This window comes from Cavia porcellus, unplaced genomic scaffold (assembly GCF_034190915.1).
Source record: "Cavia porcellus strain 051 isolate PalLab524CR breed Dunkin Hartley unplaced genomic scaffold, mCavPor4.1 scaffold_18, whole genome shotgun sequence".
NCBI lineage: Eukaryota > Metazoa > Chordata > Mammalia > Rodentia > Caviidae > Cavia > Cavia porcellus.
In genome coordinates this window covers 52,922,767-52,939,365 of record NW_026947501.1, presented here as the reverse complement: position 1 = coordinate 52,939,365, position 16,599 = coordinate 52,922,767, and the positions used below count along the sequence as shown (strand labels likewise).

Sequence of the window (16,599 nt, the reverse complement as noted above, 5' to 3'; positions counted from 1 at the left end):
GTGAGATCCTGTCTCAGAAAGACATAAAAATAAAACACAAACAAACAAAAAAATCCTGATAAACCTCTAACCAGACTATTCAGTTATTAAAAAGAGAAAAGTCATGTATTAGGAACATGACTAGATACAACTATACTTTCTATAAGTATTAGAAGGCTGATTAGCAAATATAATTAGCATTTCTATTATTATAGCCAGTAATTCACTCTAGGATATGTACAAATTCCTTCAAAGATTCAAAATGTCCAAGGTCACTCAGGAAAAACTGGTTAACTTGGATAGTCCTAAATGAACTGACTCAATTTATTTTGTAGTCAAAATCTTAGAGCAGGACTGCAGGATATTCCTGTATCTCAGCTACCTGGGAGGCTGAGGTAAGAAGGATCAAAACCCCAAGGCCAGCCTGGGTAATTTTTCAAGATCTTGTCTCAGAAAAATTAAATACATTACATAAAAAGTCCTGGATGCAGCTCAGCTTAAGAGTGCTTGTCTACCATGTATGAGACCCTGGGTTCATCATACACACACACACACACACACACACACCCCTTCATTCTCCTTAAATAAAACTCAAGGCCAAGATATATTATTCAATGATCAACACTCTCAAATAATTTAAGGGGAAAAAAATTCTGTACAAACTCCCCCAGAAAATACATGAAAAAACCCTCCCAACTCACTTTAGAGGCCAGTATGATTCTGATTCCTCAAACAGCCAGACATTAAAAAACAACAAAAAACAAACTGTAGGCCAATATAATATCTTTGTTACTATAAAGTTAAAGCTTAACAAAATTCCAACCAATACAATCCATAAGTATATAAAAAGGATAAATTTATGATGACCAAGAGGGACTACTCCAGGAATGCAATACTGAGTTAGTATCTGTTTAAAAAGGGAGTTCATCTTAAAGACTTTTTAAAAAACCCCACAGTCATCTCAAAAAATGCAGAAAAAGCATTTGACAAAATTTATCATCCTTTCATGATAAAAGATATTGGCAATCAAGAATTAAAAAGCTAGCTAACATCACAACCGTAACAGACAAAACATTTTTCATGAAAACTGACAAGGAAATCATCTCCGACTATTCCGATTCAATATCATATTGAGAAAATGAAAGGCAAGAAGAAAAATCAGAATGTAGACTGGAAAAGACAGACTGTTTCTGGCACATAGGCAATATCATTTTTAATACAGAAAATTCTAAAACCTAAAAAAATCCTACAGAACAAGAAAGTGGCAGGGTATAAGAACAATACATAAAAATCCATTGCATCTCTTAATACTAGAAAGAATGACTGGAAACCAAAGATCAAAATCACTTACAACAGTATCCAAATATGTAAAATACCAAAGGACACAGTCTATCAAACATTGTAAAAATTAAAAAAGTCTTAAGAAAATAGAGAAATACCATGTTTTGAACCAAGACTCAATGCTGTTAAGACACCAAATTTTCCTAGATTAATTAAGATATTCAATGTGATTTCAATCAAAATCTCAGCAAAGTTTTCTTTTTTCTTTTTGGTAAAATTTATGGGATGACATATGGAAATGTAAAAGATCTCCAAAACAGTGAGACCAATTTTAAAAAAGAAAAAAGACTGGCCCTGAATTAAGGCTGGCAGCTTCCTGATGCTGTTGGTTTCAAGCAGGAGCCTAAAGAGATGTCTTTCTATGGTCTGCTTTCTATGGCCATTTCAGAACCTGGGCAGTGAAATGGTCAATTCATTAGAAAGAAACAGCTTGAAGTAACCTCTTCCCCCCTGGTGAGCATGGCAGGCTCTGGGATGCCACCAGCGTTTACTGGGACCCATGCCATGCTGGGACCTGGAGCGCCAGGAAACCAAGCAACCCCTCCCACCATGGTGAGTGGCTGTGAGCATGGCAGGCTCTGGTGGCCCAGGATGGGAGCTACTGGCGTTTACTGAGACCCGTGCCATGCTGGGACTTGGAACATTGGGAAACCAAGCAACCCCTCCTGCCCTGGTGAGCAGCTCTGAGTGTGGCAGGCTCCAGCGGCCCAGGACAGGAGCCACTGACGTTTACTGGGACCCATGACATGCTGGGACCTTGAGCGCTGGGAAATCAAGCAACCCATCCTCCCTTGCCTGTTCTGTTTTGTTGAGCTTCAGTATACATGAAGGTGTGGACAGCTATTTTGAAGAGAATGGAAGACTTTACGACAACCATTATGACTTCCCTATTGTCTGGTTTTGAAGACCTAAAATGCCTTTCTCATTTAGTTTGGATCAGTTTTATACTGTGTTGCTTTGTATGAATTCTCTGTATACAAAGACATGAACAACTATTTGGAAGAAAACAAGAGACAATATGATAGACAGTGAAGCTCTCAGGTCACCCAGCTTTGAAATTTATATCTCTTACATTCCTATCTTATGTTCTATTTTGTTCTGTTGTGTTGTGTTTAATTTTACCCCCTTAAAAAAAAAACTGGAGGATTTAAAACTGCCTGGTTTTATAACTTAAAGTCATAGCTTCAAGTGGTGGAAGCCTTTATTTCTAGCCCTGAGGAAAGTGAGGTTGGAAGAAGGTAACTGTGAGTTTGAGGCCAGCCTGAACTACATAACAAGACCCTTTCTCAGACACATACAACACGCACACACACATACACAGTCCCAATGACTTACAGCCATAATAACCAATGATAAGTGTAACTAACATAAAGACAACAGCCATATAAAATGAAGAGAGACTCTAGACTCCCACATACATGGTCAACTGATTTTGAGAAAAGATGCTAGACAATTCAACAGGGGAAATAATCTTTTCAATAAACTATGCTGATAGAAATGGATAGCTATATAGGAAAGAGGAAAAAGACAACAACATTGTGACAACTCAATCCTTACAGAAAGTAAGTTAAAATGAATGGCAGGACTTAATGTAAGAGCTAAAAATCCTGAAGCTAAAAATCAACATAGGAGAAAATTTTAGTGACCTTGAATTTGCAGAAATGTTCTGTTACCAAAAAAAACTATAAAAGAAAAAAATCAGATTTGATTAAAATTTTTAAAACACCTTTTACTCTTCAAAAGAGTAAAACACAAATACAAGTTGCAAACTAGAGACAATATTTGCACATTTATTTGAATAGGATTTGTAGCTAGAATATGTAAACAACTCTCACAATTATAAGAAACTCTAGTTTTAAAATGCAGAAAAGATTTAACAAATATTTAAGCAGACACAATATAAAAAGCACATAAAAATGCTAATATGCTGCTGATGGGAATGGTACAGCTTAGAAAACACATATTAACAGTTTCTGAAAAAGGTAAATATACACCTGCCTATCAGACATTCTATTTCCAATCACTTGCCCAAAACAAAAGAAAACACTTGTGCAACAGCAAGCAGAAACACTGAAACAACACCCAGGATTTGGAGGCAGATTTATTTACACTGAGAGGCACTGACTGGGATCATTCCCAAAACATCAGGCCCCATCTCTGGTGGTCTAGGACTTATATGGGACAAGCAAGCAGAAGTCCAGAGGCAGACTGGCTTGTCAGCTGAGGATTGGTTTATATAATTTGCATCATAGTGACCAGCTAGCTATGCATCACAATGATGAGTATTTGTAAGAAACAAAAGTAACAGGAACTGGAACTATTACCTGGGCAACTAACAAACTAAAGTATACTGGCTTGGGGGCAGGGATCCTCTGCTATACATATACACACACTGACTTTATATTAGAGGAAATCACCTATACTCCAACATATCAGTGAATGGATAAATAGGCTGTCACATGCCTCCCCACACAGTAGAATATTATGCAGCAGAGGAAGGGAAAAAACAAACTACCAACGTACACAACCAGTGATCTCAAAATAATTGTGCTGGAACAAGGCATAAATCAAAAGAGAACATACTACATGATTCTGTTTACATAAACTTTTGGAATATGCAAACTGGTATAGAGTGATCGAAAACAGAAGAGTTGTTGCTTGCAGCTGGGATAAAGAAAAAAAGACTATAAATGGCTTTAACAGAACTTGGAAAGAGGGGCTGGGGATTTAGCTCAGCGGCATAAGCACCTGCCTTGCAAGCAGGCAGTCGTGAGTTCGATCCCTGGTACCCATAAAAACGAAAAAGACAAAAAAAAAGAACTTGGAAAGAGTCCTTAAGCTCACTATTATCTTCACAGTGCAAACAGTTTCACAGGTGTATCTATGGGGGGAGCTCAACACTGACACTCTAAATGTGTGTCGTTTCTTCCATATCAATTATACCTTGATAGACTTGTTATTCAACTTGTCTATTATTCTGAAATGTTTCCTCTCAGATGTATGTAACTATGTCATGTGATAATTATGGCTACCGATCAGCAATACCTATCTTGTGGGATATTAAAAATCTTAGCACAGAAGAACAAAAAATAAAAATATGCAAACATACATGTATATTCACACATACAATACCGAGCTAGTACTTGAATTCTGATTAGAGTAGTGAACGGGGAAAAAGCAATTCCTAAAGAAAAACTTGGGCAAAGCTGTGTAGTCTACATTGTTATTTGGATAACACACAAATATTTACATAAAATTTTAAAAGCCATATATTTAAGGTATATGGATTACATAGAATGTGTTATAATTCAATCACGCAATGAGTCAAAATTGAGGGCAGCAGGTTTCACAGACATTCCCACTTTTCCTCTCCCTCACTTTCCCCAGACTGACTGTAGCTAACCCTACAGTCTCTAAACTTTCTTCTTCTGATATCTGATGCCCTACGAAAGAATATTAGAATAGGGTCTATTTTCAGGATATTCTACTCTGGGTGATAGTGGATTAAGAAAATAGGTAAACTTAGCAATTTAGGAGTGATACTAGTCTGGTTTTTAAACAAAAGTTCATAAATCATCTAGAAGTCAAATCAATCAAGAGGCAGAAGAGGAGACATGGGTCTGCTGACTGCTAGTGCTCCACATTTACCGTATCTCAATCTATATCCCACCCTATATACTCTATAGGTAGCCAAGATTCTACCTATAGAAACAGAAGCTCTGCAGTCACAGATGGCTAAAATTTTAGCCAATAAAGATTCAAAGAGTGAAACTAAGCTGAATTCTGATACACAAATGTCCTCAAAGCAGTCCAAATTTTCGGAAGACAGCTCCAAAGGAAATACATAGCCAAGAAGCCTGCCCATTTCCTACAGAACACACCACTGGAGTTTTGGAATTTACCAGAGTTGTACATTTTAAAGCTCAAATGACCAACCTATAAGAACAAAAGGAGAACACAAAACAAATGAACAATTCAAGTGGTGACAGAGACTTAAGCACAATCAGATACATTTTAAAAGACAAAAAAAAAAAAAAAATAGCTTTCTTAAAACACCAAGTACATTTACAAGAAAAGAACGTTATGAAATATTCTTGTATCTTTCAAGAAATTAAAAATAAAATAAAACAAAAAATGAATAGAATAATAAATATCAGAGAACACAATCTCTTATCAAACTGCCAACATTTTTCATAAAGATTAACATTTTGATTGTTACATTTCTGTAAAAATACGACTCAGAATAATCTAAACAACTTTGTCAAAGGCACAAAATCAGAGCTCCAAACCTCCCCAATCCCAAGACTTACCACAAGGTTACACCAATCATGACAAAATGGCATTGATATCAAGATAGGACCAAAGTACCAATATAAAGTCCCAAAATAGATACCCACATAACAGACAACTGACTTCTGGCAAAGATGCAAAAGCAATTAAGTGGAGAAAGGGTTATACCCTCAATAAATATACTGGAACAACTGGATATCCACATGCGAAAAACCCAAACCTTATAGCACATCATTTCTTAAGACATCCAAGAGACAACTCAAAATGGCTCACAGTGGGTTAAAGTAAACAGGTGTGGACAGAGTCACTGCCTGGCTGAAATCATTCTCTCTGGGACAAAATTCATGCTTTTTCCTTATCATACTAATGAAACAATACAATGCATGACATATTTATTTCACTAATAAGCATGTTCTCAAGGTATATCAGCTTACCTATAAAAATGTCCAGTTTATCATTCTTAGTGGCTAAACACTATTCCATTATATAGAAATATCAAATCTTTTTATCCATTCCTCTGTCAATGGGCATTAGGTTGTTTCCAAGATCTGGCTATTATAAACTGTGCTGCTATAAACATGGGTGTACATATATCTCTGTGGTGCGATGTCTTAAATTCTTCTGGGAAAATACCCAGAAGGGAAATAGCTGGGTCAAATGGGATCCCCAATCCTAGTTTTTAAAAAGTAGCTTTAAGTTAAATTAATAGTCTAACGTGATTAGAAAAATAGGATCTCACTTAGGTTTGACAAGCAGGATAGATATTAATTAAATTAAGAAAGTTTTGTAACTAGAGGAAAAGATGTAAAGAATATCTGTCCTCATTAAGTACTATAAACTGGTGTTTTTTACTGCCAAACATGACTACTGCAAATGCATGGTCTAATAATTTTATTCACCATCAGTCTTTACTAGCTTATTTCTCATCTCTCACATAAATTTTAAGTGAAAAAAATTATCCAATAGAATTCTAAAATGAAATTAGGTGTTCAAATAAATGTGATTGTTTTCATACAGAGACAAAAGTAAAAAAACGCCAAGTTCTTGGCAGGTTCTAAGTTTAAAAAAAAACACAAACCAGAAATTCTGTTGTGCCCAAGGAGTTACTTACACTTTTATCTTGATTACATAAAACCATCACTGTATTTTCTAACCAGGGGCAGATTCTAACCTCTGGTCTGCCCTTTAATAATCTGGTTTGCTTCAAAGCATGAGGGGTATCATTTTTGGTACTGTCCACTGGCTATAAACTGAAGGCATCAGCTCATTCAAATGATAGGAAGGGACAGGTTATTTTATGACCTCACTGCAGGGTGAGTTGATTACAAGCCTAAATTCTGTAGGCCTGAAATTCAGGGAATATTGGGAGGAATCAAAAGAGGCTCGAGAACAGGAAATAAATCAGAGCATGTGCTAAGTCCTGGAAGTTACATGCCACTTTCTCATTTTCTAGTAACTTGCCCAAGTTTCCACTGCTGGTGGGCGGCACGGTCAAGGGGAGAGCTCAGGTCTCCCTTTCTGAAAGTTCAAGTTCCCCAGCTCTCAGCAACCTCCCAGGCACAGAGGGAGTCACCAAATAAGATCAGCTTCTTGAAGGTAGAGGAAGCTCCTGGTGAACTAGCAAAAAAACTAATTCTGCAATTAGTAACTAAAGTAGTTCTAACTAAAGTGTTCTCAAAGTAGAGTCTTGGAGCACTCCATCAAATTGCGCTGGCCCTCAGTAAAATGCAGAGTTGGGCCTTTATCCAGATGTACTGAACCACAGTTTGTAGAACTTAGCTTGTGACTTTGCAGGTTGCAATGATACAAAGTGAAAGCTTGAAGGCTGCTGACTGAACAACGCCTGCCATACTGAAGACAGGTAAATGACCAGATTTGAAGGGGAATGTGAAGAAAAGTTTAGCTCAACCTCAGACAATCAGGATCTGAGATTAAATGTGCATGTGAAAATGCCGATGTGGAACCCCAAGACAGCACTTGAACGTGAGGAAAGAGTTTACAGCTGAAGACACTAACAAAGAGGTGAAAACTGAAGCTTCCCAAAGCCATGAAGGAAGAAAAGAGCTGAAGCTTACAGTTTAACACAAGGCAGAGCCTCCCTTAGGCAGCAGCGGAGCCACTGACAGTAGAGGTTTGTGAGGAGGACCAGAAAAGATAGCTCATATGTGGAAGCCGAGAGGAGGGGTCAACAGCATCAAAGGCTGTACTAGATAGAATCAGGGGAGGACTCTGTAATTATGGCATACACCTTTAAAATTGTGGAACACTCCCAGCAGTCGGGAGGCTGAGGCAGAAGGACTGCTGTGAGTTCGAGCCCAGCCTGGCATACATTGTGAGTTCAAAACCAGCCTGGACTATAGAGCAGGACTCTGTCTCAAAAAAAAAAAAAAAGAAAGAAAGAAAGAAAGAAAAAAGAAAAGCCCCAGATTTGGCCCAATTGAAGCCACAGATAATTCTTTAGATAGGTTTTCCAAGTAGCAAGAAGAAGCTTCAAACAGTCAAGAAACCCAGGTAAGGGTGAGGCCAGGGAAGGAGGAGAAATGTTCTTTCTTGAAGACTGCAGGTGAGGAGGGAGCGGCAGCCCGCTGCACCCAGCTAGGACACAGGCTCGGGTGCAGGAGGCACAGGCCTGGAGAGCAGGGCCGGTGTGGTGCGGGGGTGTGCGGAACTCACACTGAACCACAGCCCTGGAGCCTAAGGAGCCGCAGTGACCTGAATCACACACAGGAAAACATTTTCTGCCAAACTTTTCTGCTAAGAACTTGGACTGACGGACAGACAATTCTATTACAGTCTACTGAAGAATAATGCTGGCAGATTTGTCTCAGCACATCCCATTATTACTTTTTCCTCTGCTTTTTTTGACCAAACTGTTTTAAAGGCTACAGTTCTTAGTAAGTAACTTCTGGCATGGATCACCTAAAAACAAGGACACTGTCCTGAGTAATCATGCTTCTATTATCACAGCCAAGGACTATTTTAATAGTGATACATAATACTATAAGCTTTTTAAAAAAACAGTCTAGAACCCAGTCAAGGATCATGTCTTACCTCTGCTGAAACATCTCTTTAAATCAGAATAGACCCTTCAATTTTTTTCTTCCCCATTATATTTCTTTTTGAAAAATGAAGACCTACTGTTTTGCAGAACATCCCCAAACCTTGATTTGGTATAGTGTTTCTTCATGACTAAACTCAGATTAAACACTTTGGTCAAGAACTATATGTAAATAACATGTACTCATCCGGCGGCAAATATCAATTTGTCTAATATTACTGACAATGCTAAATTAGATCATCTGGTTAATACAGCCACCTAATTTCTACCATAAAGATACATCTTTTCCTCTCAGTCAGTAATAATCTATAAGAAGAACTTCTGGGATGCATCTTTCCCTAACAATTTCAGCATCCACAGTCAACTGCTAGCTGAATCAATAATTACAATGGCTGCTGTACAAAGCCATAATTTTCTAATTCAGTTTGGTACATTTATTAGACTGCATTCTTTAGTAATGTCATTTTTTTGCATATCACTATGGACTCACAGATTCTTCTCCCAATAATAATTATTACTCTTTTTTAAGGTTCAAAATATCCTGAATTTGCCCAATGAGAATTCCTTAAACCAGATTAGTGTCTAACATGCTCCCACTAGTCTCTGAACAATTCTTTGCTTTCTGGAACAATAAACTGTTCCAAAATCAGTTTGTAATTTTCTTGTCTGAACTCTAAATGGTTTCATTAATGAATTTTAATAAACAAATAATGCTGAAATAGCTTAGACTACTCCTATACAAATAATTCAGCACTATTAAAAAAATCGAAGCCAACATTAACCTGACATCAGTAGACAAAAATATTGTATAAAAACCAAAATAAACATCTCTTATTAATTGTAGGCACTAAAATTCTTAATGTTTTACCAAATTGAGTACAGCAATATATAAAAATGATCAATGTATGGTGATGAACAAAATAACAGAAATGTAAGACTGATTTAACATTTAAAAAAATTGATGCATTCATCATATTAATATTTTTTTAAAAAAGAAAAACTAAGTTATTGTAACCATCTTGATACACAGAAAAAAGCATTTCCTGGCTGTGGTGGCATACATCTGGAATTCCAGCACTCAAGAGGCTGAGGCAGGAGGATCCCTGAGAGTTTGAGGTCAATTTGGGCTACAAAATGAGTTCAAGTCCAGCCTGAAATGTACAGAAAAACCCTGTCTCAAAACGACAACCCCCACAAAAGAACATCAAAAAGCATTTGATAAATTCACTATGAAAACTATTTGAACAAAGGATAGAAAGACCTTCCTCAGCCTGATTATAAGCAATAATGGAAAACCTATAAATAACATCAAATGTAAAATAAGGAAAGGCTGAATGCTTTCCCCTAAAACTGGGAACAAGAGCGGGATTCCTGTTTGTGACATTTTATTTGAAATAAAATCTGCAAATCTTAGCTATTTGCACTGAGACAATAAAAAGAAGCATACACAGTAAATTGTAAAGAGAAAGCTATAGATACTATTTGTAGACATGTATGTAGAAAATCTTAATGAATTTACAATTTTAATAAGTGCTATAAAACTAAGGTTACAGGATAAAAGTCAGTATCAAAAACTGGCTAATTTCTAATAGTACCCCAAAACATAAAAGAAGGATATATTTAATAAAATACGTGTAACTCTAGTATATTGAAAACTATATAAAACTGTTTTAAGGAAATTAAAGGAAACCTAACTTGATATATCATATGTTTAGGTATTAAACACTCAATTCTATTATGCTGAGCTCCAAACTGATCCTACAGACCTAAGGTACTCCCAGTAAGAATTTCATGAGGCTTTTCTGTGCACATGTGAAATTGTTAAGTCTAAACTTTAAATGCAAGTAACTAAAGTAGCCAAAGTACCCTTTAAAAAGAACAAAGCTGGTGAATATCCTGCTTCCTTAAAGACTTACTAAAAAGGTGTAGTAGTCAAGAAAGTGTGGTGCTGACACAGTGACAGATATGTAAATCAACAGGATAGAACTGAGAATCCAAAAATAGACATGCACATTTATGGCTTATTGATTTTCAATAAAAGTGTCAAAGCAATTCAATGGAGAAAGAGAAGTCTTTTCACTGTGCTGGAATGGCTGAACATCACTATGCAAATAATGAATACCGAGTCCTACCTCCTACTATTCACATTCACACACACACACACACACACACACACACACAATTAGTTCAGAAAAAAATGAAAAGTCTCCTAGACACTGAAAAAAATTAGCAACAAAGATCTGTCATAAAAGATTCACATCCATGATATGTAAGTGACTCTCAAGAGTTTATAAACTAACCAACTTGATAAATATTGGAACGACAGCTGACTTAAATAATGGAAGATCTATAGCCAAGAAACACATGAAAAGAAGTCCCATATCATCAGTCATTATGCAAATGTAAATTCAGACCACAATGAAATCCTTCTATACACTCACTAACATGATGGACAGGGTAGACAAAGATATCCCACATACTGATAGCATATTGATAGCAACGGTTAAATAGTTTCTTATAAAATTAAACATAATCTCACCATACAATCCATCAATCCATTCCTGAAAGTATTTGCTTAAAAGAAATGAAAATATTTACCCAAAAAAGACTTTTCTTAGGGGCCAGGGATACAGCTTAGCAGTACAATGTTTGCCTGGCAAGTGTGAGGTCCTGAGTTCAATTCCCATGCCAAAAAACAAATAAAAATAAAAAGGCTTTTCTTGAATCTTTATAGAATCTTTAGAGTAATGGTCCAAAATCTTTTTAAAAAAATTTTATTTAAAGACTAAAAAAACCAGAAAAAAAGGTAAAAATAATACATACTTTCAAAGAAAAAACGAAGAGTAAGAAATCACTAGTTAATGATTACATATTGTCCTCTTACAAATAGTTATTCAAGTTACAAAAGTGAAGCATACAAAGTAGGGATTCAAACAGTGAGTCTGCAAACAGTTCTGTTCAACTATCCAACAAAAACTTAGTAATACGGTTATCAATCCTATACACTTAAACATACATGCAGTTATCCATGCCTTCACTTATGTTAAGATTAAACAAACCAAAGCAGGCTAAAATCACTCTGAACAAAGAATAATAGTATTTCTAGATTTCACATCATGACACTATGGGATCAACATTGGGTACTATAGTGTCTCTTTTTCCTCAAAGTAGTTGTTCATTTCATCATGAGTTATAAGATCAGTTCTCATGAACTGTTTACAGGTTCTATGTATGCATGAGTCTTAACATCCTTTTTATATTAGGAGAAACAAAACAAAGCAAGACAAAACAAAACATATTCCTATAAAGACATGAAATGAAAAAGTAATATAAAACCACTGTATACAGTGTTCTACAATGGTTACTGTGTTGTCTTTTGTTATCTTCAATAGAATTGTTTATATCATCAGACATAATATAATTGAATATAGCAGTATTAACAATATTAATAAAAACACATTTGTAGATAGTATAAAACTACAAAAACAGGTAATAATCAAACCAGAATGGGTATCGTAGTGAATCTTGTCATCTTCAGTGTAGTTGCCTATACTCTCAGACTTGATACTATCAATTGTAACAGTTTCCAAACAGCAATCAAACAAACCAGACTGAACTAAGATCAGTCATGGTTTGAAGTTATACTACAAAGCAACAGTAGTAAAATCAACATGGTATTGGAATCAAAACAGAGCCCAAGATCAATGGAATAGATTAGAAGATACAACCACAACTACAAACACACTCAACCACCTTAGCTTTGATAAAGGAGCCAAGCAGGTTCACTGGAAGAACGACAGTCTCTTTAATAAATGGTGCTGGAAAAACTGGCTCTCCATTTGCCGAAAACTAAAGCTAGACCCATGTCTATCACCATGTACTAAATTAAAATCTAAATGGGTCAAAGATCTGAATATTAAAACAGAAACACTAAATCTATTGGAAGACAAATTGGGTAGAAACCTTGGAGACATAGGAGTAGGTAGAGAATTCATGAACAGGACTCAAACCGCACAGGAAATACTTCCCAGAATCAATAACTGGGACCACTTCTTATTAAAAAGTTTCTGCATGTCAAAAGAAATCTCCAGCATAGTGAAAAGAAAACCCACAAACTGGGAAAAGATTTTAGTGAACTCCCTCTCAGACAAGGGACTCTTGTCTAAAACATATAAAGAATTAAAAAAACTCAGACCTCCAAAATTCAAAGAGCCAATCCAAAAATGGGCATCTGAGATGAATACGCAATTCTCAAATGAAGAAATGCAAATGGCAAATAAATACATGAAAAAATGCTCATCATCATTGGTCATTAGAGAAACGCAAATTAAAACCACACTGAGATACCATCTCACTCCTGAAAGAATGGCCAGGATCAAGAAAACCAACAACAAATGCTGGAGAGGCTGTGGGGAAAAAGGAACTCTCCTGCACTGTTGGTGGGAGTGTAGACTGGTACAGCCTTTGTGGAGGTCTGTCTGGAGATTTCTCAAAAAGTTGGGATTGGAAATCCCATTTATTCCAGCTATTCCACTTCTAGGCATATTCCCAGAAGAACTGAAAGCATCATACCACAGTGATATATGTGCACCTATGTTTATAGCAGCACAATTTGTAATCGCCAGATCTTGGAAACAACCCAAGTGTCCATCAACTGAGGAATGGATAAAAAAGTTGTGGTATTTCTATACAATGGAGTATTATTCAGCTATAAAGAAGGATCACATTGAGATATTTATCAATAAATGGGCACAGCTTGAGACCATACTCATAAGTGAAATAAATCAATCTCGCATGTGTGAATACCGAATAGTTTCCCTAATGTAAGTAATGATTCAAATATATAAAAATATGTGGTAATCATGATTCCCCATTATGTGGCCTTGAAGCCTTATAAAGTTTTCACTTATTAATTAGAAAGGTTTTATTCTGGGCTTCTTGATATGGAAATATTTGAAGCTATAGTATATGAAGTTTTATCCAAATATTTCAAGGAAAAAGACAGACACTATGGTAACTACTATTAAGTCGGGTTATTCGGTGGTGAAGCACTAGGTTGCTGAAACAGTCATGCTTTGACCTATATTGTTATATTGTTATGTCCTGTTTTATCTCAATCTCTCCCTTATTCTTTAAAAAAATTTAGTTATTTCTTATGTTTGTTTTAATTAAGGGGAAAAATTTTAAAAATTAGGATATATAATAGTAACTCTTTTTGATTTCCTATTAACTTGTTTTGAAGTCCTGTAATACTCCCACGATCTTGTTTTGACTGATTAGACTCTGTTCCATTCTGTATGATAGTATCAAGTTTGAGGGTATAGGCAACTACTTTGAAGGCAATAAGATTCACTAAGATGCCCATTCTGGTTTGACTATTATCTCCTTTGGAAGTCCTGTAATGTTTACAATGCCTAAGTTTTATTGGTCTTGTTCTCTACTGTTTTGTCCAACTTTATAATATCTAATGAGATAGACAATTCTTTTTAAGGAAACAAGAGACAACGTTGATAACCATTGTTGATAACCTTGTACTCTGTTCTACATCATGTGCTATGTCTATCCTTAGTTTTGACTGACAGCTTTGTTTTGCCATATTTGACTTTATTCTCTCCCCCCCAAAAAAGTAATAAGAACTAAGGAATAATAAAATACAAAATGTGTAAATTTTGTTGTAAAAAAGAGGGGAAAAAAAAGAGCTCTAACGGATATAACAGCAAGTGTGTTTAGGGGTGTTAAATAGCTGACTATATTAATGTTTTTGGATCACTGAACACAGCTGTTTGCAGTCTCTCTGTTTGAATGTCCACTTTATATTCTTTGATACTGTGATTTGAGCAACTATTTCCAAGATGATAATATGTAATCTATTAACAGGTGATTTCTTACTGTTATGTTTTTTTTTTTTTTGGTAGTTCTGTATTACGTGTACCCTTACACCGCTTTGTTTTGTTTTGTGTTTTTCTCTTTTTCCTCTTAAATAAAATTAAAAAAAAAAAAAAGATCAGTCATGGTAAAACTGTAAGTTATATGGGGTTCCAGATCAAGTTAATAAGAAATTAAAGATGATTACTGTCCTATATCCTAATGGTCCAAAATCTGAAAAAAATACCAAAAGCCATAAACAAGTGAATAAATAAAATATAGTGTATCTATATAGTAGAATCTATTTGCTAATGAAGAAAACTGAAGCTGAGCATGGTGGTTTACATCTGTAATACCAGCACTCTTGGAGGCTGAGGCAGGAGGACTGCAAGTTCAAGTCCAGCTTGGGCAACTAACTGACTTAGTGAAACTCTGTCTGAAAATAAAGAGAGTCTGGGACTGTGATTTAGTGTAAACGCCTTGATCCAGTATGAGTGGAGAAAACAGAGTAGAAGACAGAAGTAAACCAACTCATACAACATGCATGAATTTCAATTCCCTCTCCCTCTTTTTCTGCCCTTAAGACTGCTGGAACCGGTTAGCTTTAAAAATCTGAGGGACACATGCAGGGGTGAAAAACAAAAAGATTGCTAAAACAATATGACAGTTTTCACTGTAAAAATCAGATGTTGTACCCTATCACACATTTTTAGAAGTTTTTTTTCTATGCAAATATATAATAAATTTCTGGTAAAAGTTAAAAATACCCCACTAAAAGACAAAAGAAAAAAAATCACCTGATTACCTCAGAAGATGCAGAAAAAGCTTGTGATAAAGTCTAACACTCATTCATGATTTAAAAAAAGACTATAGATATTCAAAATAGATGTTCTTTACCTCAGTTTGATAAAAGCCACCTATGACAAACCAACAGCCAACATCATACTAAATGGACAAAAACTGAAAACTTTCACTCTAAAATCAGGAATAAGACAAGGATGCCCACTATCACCACTCATATTCAATATAGTTCTAGAAACATTAGCCAGAGCAATTAGACAAGAGAGAGAGAAATAAAAGGAATAAGAATTAAGAAAAGAAAAAATTGAATTAATCATTATTTACAGATGACATGATACTCTACAGAGAAGACCCCAAAAATTCCACCAAAAGACTGCTAGATTTAATAAACAAATTCAGTAATGCAGCTGAATACAAAGACAACACTCAAAAATCTGCAGCATTGGTATACACTAACAACAAACTGACTTGCGAGAGAAATTAGGGAAAGCATACCCGTATAATAGCACCCAAAAAAATGAAATACTTAGGAATCAACCTAAGAAATAAAGTAAAAGATACATACATTGAAAATTACAGAACTCTGAAAAAGGAGATCAAAGACGGTATCAGAAAATGGAAAGATATTCTTTGGTCAGGATAGGAAAAACCAACACTGTGAAAATGGCCACACTGTCAAAACTGTTACACAGACTTAATGCAATCCCAACCAAAATACCATTATCATACTTCACAGATCTAGAGAAAACATTCCTAAAATTCATTTGGAAACAGAAGAGACCTAGAATAGCAAAGGCAATCCTGGGCAACAAAGGCAAGGCAGGACATGTCACATTCCCTGACTTGAAATTATACTACAAAGCTACTGTGATAAAATCAGCCTGATACTGGTAAAAAACAAAACAAAACAACCAGACCTGAGGATCAGTGGAACAGATTAAAGTGCAGACACACCTACAAAGACACTCAGTCACCTTATCTTTGACAAAGGGGCCAAACGTGCCCTGGAAGAAAGACAGCCTCTTTAATAAGTGGTGTTGAAAAAACTGGTTTTCTACATGCTGAAGACTAAAACTAGACCCATATCTATCACCATGCACTAAAGTGAAGTCAAAACAGATCAAAGATCTAAGTTTTAAAACAGAAACACTGTCTACTGGAAGACAAAATGGGTAGAAATCTTGAAGACATAAGAGTAAGCAGAAAGTTCACAAGCAAAACCCAGAGCTCATGGGAAACATTTCAAAGAATCAACAACTGGGATC

General features: G+C 35.7%; 1 protein-coding gene and 1 non-coding gene across 2 annotated transcripts in view; one reads left to right on the top strand and one right to left on the bottom strand.

Annotated features, from left to right (window-relative positions):
* Positions 1 to 16,599, bottom strand: part of Tmem131 (transmembrane protein 131) — a 168,011-nt gene that overhangs the window by 127,857 nt on the left and 23,555 nt on the right. The window lies entirely within an intron of this gene.
* Positions 1,609 to 1,751, top strand: LOC111757345 (small nucleolar RNA SNORA2/SNORA34 family). The gene has a single exon (XR_002791716.1). It is a non-coding gene; the product is annotated as a small nucleolar RNA SNORA2/SNORA34 family (small nucleolar RNA).